At 40.8% G+C, this 9248-nt stretch overlaps 1 pseudogene; it reads right to left on the reverse strand.

Moving 5' to 3' along the window:
* The window catches only part of LOC102474966 (enolase-phosphatase E1-like), a 26214-nt pseudogene extending 23633 nt beyond the window's left edge, over positions 1-2581 (reverse strand).
* Positions 2582-9248: the final 6667 nt, after the last annotated feature.

Genomic DNA, 9248 nt, shown 5'->3' on the forward strand with positions numbered 1-9248 from the left:
CGACTACGTGGGAATCCAGCGACATAGCCATTACGCTAACTGCTGGTTCCCTAGATTTAATTTAATAATGGTAATTAAACTTTAGATAAGTACCTTAGATGATTAATAGTATTATTTTTCATAAGAAAAAAACTCTTGGCATAAGATGTATTTGTGATTGTGTTATTTCCAAAGATGGTAAAAATATTCTTATGCTCATGGAGCCAGCAGGTGTTGTATTGGTTAAGGCTCTGGACTCCCACATGCTGACCGTAGTTCAAGTCTCGGACCTGGCAGCTTGCTCTCTCACTTTCTCTCTCTGTCTCTCTGGTGAGTACACATGTCCTATAACAAACTTAAATAACAATAATAATAATAAAATTAAAATTAATAATTCTTTTAAAAGTACTCTCATGTAAACAGATAATTCATCTGACCATGCTACTCTACTAAAATGCTAGTATTTATGGGCATTTGTAGTTGATTTATGCATTGAGCACAGAAATTGTGCTGGAATCTTCATGCATAAATGGCATGATCCCTGTTTATCATCCATTTGTCTTTTGTAGTAATTAGAAGTCTATTATATACAGTTTTGTACTTTGTGCCTAGAGAGCTTTCAAATATTACATCAGACTGTTTTTAGGGTCCTTGGAAAAATACAGCCTGGGGCAAAGCTTAGGTGCTAATGCTTTATCAGTAAATCTAGTCCCAGGGCTGTGACAGGGATCAGAAAGGTAAATTAGGTGAAGGAGGAAGAAACAGGCCAGGTGGTGGTGCAGCTGAACACACTCAGGAAAGGTCCCGAGTACACTAGATCTGTGTCTGTAATCCTGGTGGGCTGAGGCTGGAAGTGGATCATGGCATGGGGACCTGCTGGGTGCCTTCTTTTCTGTCTCTGTCTGTCACACAGGAAATGAATAAATAAACTTTAAAAAAAAATGGAAGAAAGCAAACATGATGTCGTGCTACCTTTTGCTTTGCTTCACGTAGTTTCCAGCCATGCAAGAGGCCTCTTCATGTTTAAGAGCAACTGTCCCCCTAGTAGTCCCTGTAGTGGGGAATACAAACTTATTTAGTGACTCCTTCCCCACTCCAGTCTCTCACTGGTCAAAGTAAACTGTGTGTGGAGTTGGTGCTCCATATTCTGGGCTTCCTGTCACTAAGTCCTGCAGCTAGGACAGCCAGATCCAAAGTTCTGTAGCTGGGTATTACATATAAGTCAGGAAGTGGCAACAAGAGACAGAGATTACAGGCTTTGTCAGCTGCAGGTGGCTGGACTACACAGCATCTAGGTCTTCGAGGTGGCCCATGAGGTGGTGACTTGGAAAAGTCTGAGCATCCTGAAGACAGATGAGATGAAATAACTGCTGGATGATGTTAACAGAGCAATGGACAAACAAGCTTTTCTTTAGCCTCTGGTCTCCCGGGAGTGGTCTGCAGAGTCCTGGCCGCAGTGCCACAAAGCTGAGAATAGGTAAGTAGGCACGGAGCAGAGAGTCCAAACCTTAATAATGGTCTCAGGCACAGAAGTTTCATATGTAAACTGAAACTAAGGAGGTGACCTGAAGTCACTTTTACTGTTAAGCACATTGTTCTGTTTTCTTTTCCAAGTTCATAAGTACACTTTAAATTCATTTGGAGATAGTGAAAAGCTGATTGCTCAGAAACAGATGTTGCTTGTTGTAGAGTGGAGAGTGGACTGTCAGTCTAACTGCTCATGTTACTCTGTCTCTGGACCATGGAGATAGAATTGGACGTCAGCTTTCCTCAGTTCTTTGGGGCCTGCTGGTGTGGGGTGAGGGTGGATGAAGGAATGTGATGGTGACTGCTTTCAAGGCAGATTCTTTTGCACAGAAGGAGCAAGCAGCTATGCTTAGTCTTGGGAATTATTTAGAACTGCTGCCAAGTGTCCTGCTTAGTCATAAAAATGGATGCAATGTGAGAAACGTATCCTCCTGGTAAGCTATTTTTCTGGCATCAGACAGCAGTTTGATATTTTTCTATTATGTTTCATCTTGAATGGGGATTTCTTTAGTAAAGTAAGTCTTGCTGCCAATGTATCTGAGGATATATGCCATTTTCTTCCTTCCTTCCTTCCTTCCTTCCTCCCTTCCTCCCTCCCTCCCTCTCTTTTTCTTCCTCTTTTTTCTTTATTTCTCTCTCTCTTTTGTTCTCCTTTCCTCCTTCTCTCTCTCTCTTTTTCTTTCTTTCTTCTTTCTTTTTAAGGTTTTTTATTTTTTTTCCCCATAGGGTGCATGCATTCACCAGAGAGAGGGACACTCAGAGGGAAAGTGAGAAATCAAAATCAACCCCAGGGGAGATGGCCATGTTGCAATCCCTTCTCCTCCATTCTCCTCCTGGGATTTTGGACACACATGCCAATGCACCTCATTTGATTTTCAATCCTCCAGGTCCAGGACTTGAACTGTGATCTGCCATATGGGCCTCAACTACTACACCACCCGCTGGCCCCAGGATAGATGCCTATTTGCCCCTCTGACTTTGTTCCTTTGTAGAAGATTCCTGCATCCTGTAGCTCCTCAGCATATAGTCTCTGAACATTCCTTTTGTGTTGATTGGGTATCTTGACCTGGACCATTTGCCTCTTGCCCCAAGTACATTTACTTAGAAAGAAACAGGACTATGGTCCCACTAATATTCCCTGGATCACTCCAAGGAGCTAGGGTTCTTATGCAGACAATCTGGCTCTTCTGGACCTTTCATGGTGCCTGGAGAGCCTGAATTCCCATGATTTACTGGGGTCTCCTGGAAGGTCTGAATCTTTGGCTACATATGAGCAATTCTTAACGTGCTGGTCTTCAAAGTTGCTCTCTGTTATTATGCTAAGTTGGGCCTTCCCCGCCACACCTTAGAATGTGTACTTTGTGCTGTGATTTTAGCTCACATTCTTCTTTCAGATTCACTCTGCTGGGCCTCTTCTTAGATGAGGGAACAAGATATTCCTTCCGGAAGTTTGCTTTGCTCACATACCCTGGGGTACTGACAATGTAATATAGCCATTAAAAATTTAGATTGGAAACAGTGCTGGCTACCTTAGACAGTTACTTAACCTCTTTGACTTTCAGTTTCCTCATCTTCAAAGACAGATAATGGTTGTTTTTACCTTGTGGAGTTTAGTATTAAATAAAATTAAAATGTGCAGGTGCTTAGAGCAGTGTCAGCCACATAGAAGTGGTTAATAAGTGTTAGCAATTATTCTTTGATTCCAGCTCTGTATTGAGATTCATGGATTCCTCTTCTATTTGATTTGGATTCATGTTCACCTCTTAGAGGTGTCTGAAGATGAAAACAACCATGCTGGCTTACTTTCCTTTGAAACAAAGGGCTTAAGAGATAAAGGAACGCTGTCTATCCGGTGAAATTACACACAGCCATGATGGAGTAGGAAGCATTCTTTCGTCTACCGAGGAGCTGCTGTGGCTGCTGCCTTGACTGAGATTCTCCTTTGAAGACCGTGGACAAAGCGCCATCTCTGTGTAGTCATACTGGTCCCCAGCTGCCTCCTTCCAGAGACAAGACCCAGCCACAGAGATGGATGTTTGGCTTCTGTTTCAAATAACACCTAGGCCAGCACTTAAAGTTCTCTAGAGGGCAGTGTCTAGTACTGTTTAGATAAATTCCAGCCCTTAATTCAGAAAGATAGTTCTGGATGTTTCTGGCTGTTGTTGGATCACAGAGAGTCTCAGATGGGGAAAAGTTTACTGAAAAATATGGCTGACATCAGTATTGGGGTTTGTGGTGTGGAGGTGGGAAAGGGGGAGGGGAAGAATGTAATAGAAGCAGCCCTGAGTGTATGTGAACTGCAGTTGACCTTCCCATTGGTCAAGAGACATCAAGGGCAAGAAGAGCATAAGCTGTTAAAGAACAGCTGAGAATAGTTGAGCTATTCAGAACAGTTTAAGATGATGTAGGAGGGTCTTCAGGCTTTCTTCATTTCACCTTGGAGACAACCCAGTGTTACCTGCACGGCTGAGGGGTACAGATTGGTTTTCCTGGGTAAAGGGAACCTTTCTATATAGTGTAGACAAAAGGAAAAGAATCAGTGGGACAAAATGTAAAAAGATACAGATGTTTCTAGTCTGTTCATACCTGTTGTACCTCTTCTACCCCAGAAGAGTGAAATAGGGAATGTATTTGATTTTTTATTTTTTGGGGCATACTTTTTCTAACTCCTCTATCATGGGAGAATTTGACTTTGTCAGTGGTATTGCTAGAGTTTCAAAATCAGAATTAGGAGGATTTCAACCACCAGAGACTCTCTGCCCAGACTTCACCCTCCTCTTCCTCAGTCTAGCCAGGAGTCAGGATAAGCCAGTCAGCAGTCACCTGTATTTGAGTTCTGAGTGGCGCTATTCAGGGATTTCCATCTACCCAGACGTCACCCTCCTGCTCCCCAGTCTAGCCAGGAGTCAGGTCAGAGAACCCTACTTATTCTCTCTCTTTCCATCTCTTTCTTTTTTTAATTAAAAAAAAATTAAACTTAGCTCACTGCTGCTCTTTTGTCTAATTTTTACCTTTCCCCCTGTCCCCATAGGATAAGCCAATCGGCAGCCACCTATATTTGAGTTCTGAGCAGCCCCCATTCAGGGATTTCGACCACCGAAGTTTCTGAAGTTTATTTTCCTCTTAATGTTTATAGACTTTCAAGAAGACTGGTTAGGGCATGAGGCATGCTGATTAAGCGTGGAACTTTCTAAATATGATCCATGGAATCTGGGATGGTTTGTATCACATATGCAACATAATTTATTAGTAACAATGTGAATGATGGTTTGGATCGTCTCACTGAGACGCAGGGAGGGCTCTGCTGTTGAGGCTGATCATAGAGTAGGAATATGCCTATGTGAGCAACAACAACAAAACAAAACCCATCTGAGATACCATTTTAGGTTCTCTGGTTCTAATGTGTTCTGTGCACATGTTGGTGGTTCCTGATCCAAGAGAGGAAGTCTGGCTGAGATGCATGACCTTACGAATATGGCCATATTGTACTCTTTTCCTGTAAAATACCTTTAAAACAAACAAACAAAAACAATGAAACAAAACACACACATAAAAACTGTAAATGTAGGGGCCATCTGGTGGTATGGTAGTTAACATGCTGGATTCCTACTTGGCCGACCACGGTTTCAGTCCAAGACCTGGTGGTTTGCTTTCTCACTTCCCCCAACCCCCACCTCTGGTCAAATTAAAGAATAATAATAACAAACAAAATTAAATAAAATAATTAAAACAAATATTGTAAATTTGTAAGCATTGTCATTCTGAGTGTCCCTGCTCCTGCCCTGCACTGAGAGTCTTCCTTAGCAATCATTGTTTAGCAGCCACTGTTAGAGCGTTATTGACAGTTTCTTTTATATCCTTCCTCAACAGATTATATGTATATAATTTAAAACTTTTCATGAAGTAAAATTATATTATTTCAGCATGTTTGATGCTTCTAGTTTTTAAAAAAAATCATGTGACCATGTATTACTTTCAGTTTCAAACTAAATGAAATGTATCAACAAAAATGCAACTGTCCTTGGGGTATTTAAAAAAAACATTTATAACTGTGAAAAAAATTTTTACAAGAATCTCAAAATATGCAATAAAGCAGAATTAAATATCATGTGTGGCAATTTTCTAGATACCTCTAATAAAAAAGTACTTTTATTCAGGAGTGTATGTAGAAAATATGAGACCCCAAGTGACTCCTATTTAGGGGCCTTTACATTTCTTTTACAGGATTCAACGTGTTTCTTTTGTCTCCCCCTCCCTTTTCCTTTGTGTTTAGAATTATCATAGAATTCTCTTTCATGGGGCCAGGAGGTGGCATCATGGCTAAGGCACTAGACTCCCACATGGCCGACTGTGATTCAAGTCCCAGACCTGGTGGCTTGAAAATTGTGACAGGTGCATGTACGTGCTTGCCAAAAATCCTGAGATGAGTATGAGGGAGAAGGGGTTGAAATGTGGTTGAAATGTGGGATTCCCCCTGAGAGATGTTTTCTAACTTCTCTGTCTCTCTCTGGTATGCTCACACACTACATGGAAAAAAAATTCTCTTTCAGAAGTTATATATTCTCCTGAAGTCAGTTCCCCATGATTATATTTGATGTTATCATTTAAAATTGCTTGGGCAAGGTTCTGATCAGTTATCCACTTGTTCTGGTTTTCATGGACTTCATGTATGATTGTATGGTTGGCTTCATCCTTACAACTTCTCATTAGACTAAATACCTTTCTTCTTTTTTTCTTCCTTCCTTCCTTCCTCCATCCCTTCCTTCCTCTTTCTCCTTCATTGCTTCCCTCCTTCTCTTTCTGTTTCTTTGTTCCTCTCTTTCTTCTTCTTTCTTTCTCCTTCTTTCTTTCTTCTTCTTCCTCTTTCTTCTTCCTCTCTCTCTCCCTCCCTCCCTCCCTTCCTTCCTTCCTTCTTTCCTTCCTTCCTTCCTTCCTTCCTTTTTTCTTCCTTCTTTTCTTTTCTTTTCTTTTCTTTTCTTTTCTTTTCTTTTCTTTTCTTTTCTTTTCTTTTCTTTTCTTTTCTTTTCTTTTCTTTTCTTTTCTTTTCTTTTCTTTTCTTTTCTTTTCTTTTCTTTTCTTTTCTTTTCTTTTCTTTTCTTTTCTTTTCTTTCTTTCTTTCTTTCTTTCTTTCTTTCTTTCTTTCTTTCTTTCTTTCTTTCTCTCTCTCTCTCTCTCTTTCTTTCTTTTTCTTTCTTTTCTTCCTTCCTTCCTTTCTGTATGTCTTTCCTTGTCTCTCTTCTTTTTCTCCTTCCTTCCTTCCTTCCTTCCTTTCTTTTTTTTTGGGGGACGTGCATTCACATGTGTCCAGTATATTATTTTTCAAGCTCCTAGGTCCAGAACTTAACTGTGGAGTTAGCCACATAGGATCCAGCACTTTAACCAACACACCATATACTGGACTAAACACCTTTAAGTATTGTGTTGTTTTGTCAAGAGCCCAATAGTCTTCTGGGAACTGGGACTGGGGTTAAAGTAAAATAGTCCTAGCTCTGAAGGAATGTGTGTGATTTCAGTGATTCGATAAACAAATAGAAGCAAAGGAAACTGAAAATCACCCTCTATAGGGTGTAAGCAGGCAAGTTCCAACCCCATTACTGTGGTGGTGTGATGGTATAATAGCTCATTTAAAATTCTTTCATTATTTTAATACAATCATACTGTATAGTAAAAAAGATAACAAAAACGTAATATTTATAAAATCTCTCACACAGTGTTACTTTGGATTTAACAAATAAGTAGTTTATTAATAAATGGTTTTCTGAAATCCAATTTGTGGAAAGTAGAGAATATGAGGTGTGTGTTTGTGTGGGCATGCGCATGCGTCCATTCCCCCTCTCCATCACACAGTCTGGTTCACATACTTGCTGCTGACTTGAAATGAGACCCGATTTTATTTTCTTATTACTATGGGATTGGATTTTGAGTTTTTTTTTTTTTTTTTTTTAAGAAAAATTTTTGCTATAGGCTGTGTATGCTTGCCAGTGAGACAGAGAAAGACAGCGACAGAAAGCGAGACATTATCCCCCAGAGGGATGGCCGTGTTGCAATCCCTTCTCCACCATTCTTCTCCTGGGATCTTGGGCATGCACGCACATGTGCCTGGCATGAATTTCAAGCTGCTGTGTGTGGGATTCAAACTGCTGTCAGCCATGTGGTATTCCAGCAATGTAACCATTATGCCATCTGCTGGTCCTGGGTTTTGAATTTTAAATGTTGGAATGCATTCATGGTGTAGTTGACTTCCTACAGAATTTCTGTCCTATGGATCAATGATCTCTTCTTATGTATAAAATAATATCTCCTACCTTTAACGGTCCTTTTAAAATGTCTCTTTGATATGTCATTCTGTCTATTTAATAGCCTCCATTGTACTGTCATATGCATGAAAATGCATTTATGAAGAGTCAGTCTGATCGAAGTATGAAATCAAGACTTCCTACAGAGCTTCACAATACAGTTAGAAATTCAAAGGGCAGTGAGAGTCTCAGGGCAAACCTGGGAGTCACCCAGCACTCATCAGTGTGATTCAGTAAGGAATATCAAAGACTGTCTGGTGGAGAGAATGACCATTTCATCCTCTGAGTCCTTGTTCACTACAACTGCGCTAAACTTCCACTTGAACGTTTGCTATCACAGTTCTCTCCCACTCTGCTCAGGAGACAATTTGTGACATACAAGAGAGGAGTAGTTCTAGTCCCTCCTTTAGCTACTGTTACTCCAAATTCTTCAGACGAAGAAACTGAGAATTGAAACAGAGATGAAATAAAATCGTGCATACTTGGGCAATTTAGAAAATGCCCAAACCACTTAGTAGAATCGTGCTTTCCCTTTAGGTCAAGAGACCCCAGTTGGTGAGAAATTGAAGCAATCCTTATTGCATAAACATTAACATCTGGCTTCGAGTTAGGAAAATTCTTCAAAAAATGTTAAATGAAATATCTAAAATCAAGAGAACTTTTGAAACAGAAAACATGAAAAACAGATACAGAATAAATCAACTTTATGTTCATCCATCTGTGTTATAACAGATTGCATGAGGGTAAGACAAATAGAAAAGTCATAATTTGGAAATTTATTAAGCTGTCTTAGTGGAGTACATTTATGTTTAATGTTTGCCTTTTTCTCTATCACAATACAGCACCAGTAAAGAGTAACAGAGACTGGATACCTGAGGTGAAGTGTATGACACACGATTTCCTCAGGTAACACACATGGCACTTAGCTATGGTCACCAACATTAAGGATACTAAGAAATGGGCTGGACTATAGTTCAGCGGTAAAACATGACCCTCTGCAAGGCTGACCCATAGGAGAGGCTCTGAGTTAGAGTCAGGGCACCTCCCTGAGTCTGCTGGGCACGGGTGTGTGATTGATTTGGGGCTGGCTGAACAAGCTGGGAGTAGATAGTGGCATCATCATCCTGTTGGGAGTGCTGTCCTTTGGCCTCGTTTTGCTTGTGGAAGAATAAAATAAATAAACCAAAGACAAAAACCCAAATCAAGGGAACCAGCAGTTAGTGTAATGGCTATGTCACTGGACTCCCACGTAGTCGACCGTGGTTCGCGTCCCGGACCCGGTGGCTTAGAACTCACTCCAGGCGCGTGTGCGTGCATGCCCAAGATCCCGAGAGGAGAATGGAGGAGAAGGGATTGTGGCGTGACCATCCCGTCTGGGGGGTGATTTCTCGCTTTCTGTCTCTAATGTCTCTCTCTGTCTGTCTGGCGAGCGCACGTGCCCTATAG

Source organism: Tupaia chinensis, unplaced genomic scaffold (assembly GCF_000334495.1).
Source record: "Tupaia chinensis unplaced genomic scaffold, TupChi_1.0 Scaffold146650_1, whole genome shotgun sequence".
Classification (NCBI taxonomy): domain Eukaryota; kingdom Metazoa; phylum Chordata; class Mammalia; order Scandentia; family Tupaiidae; genus Tupaia; species Tupaia belangeri.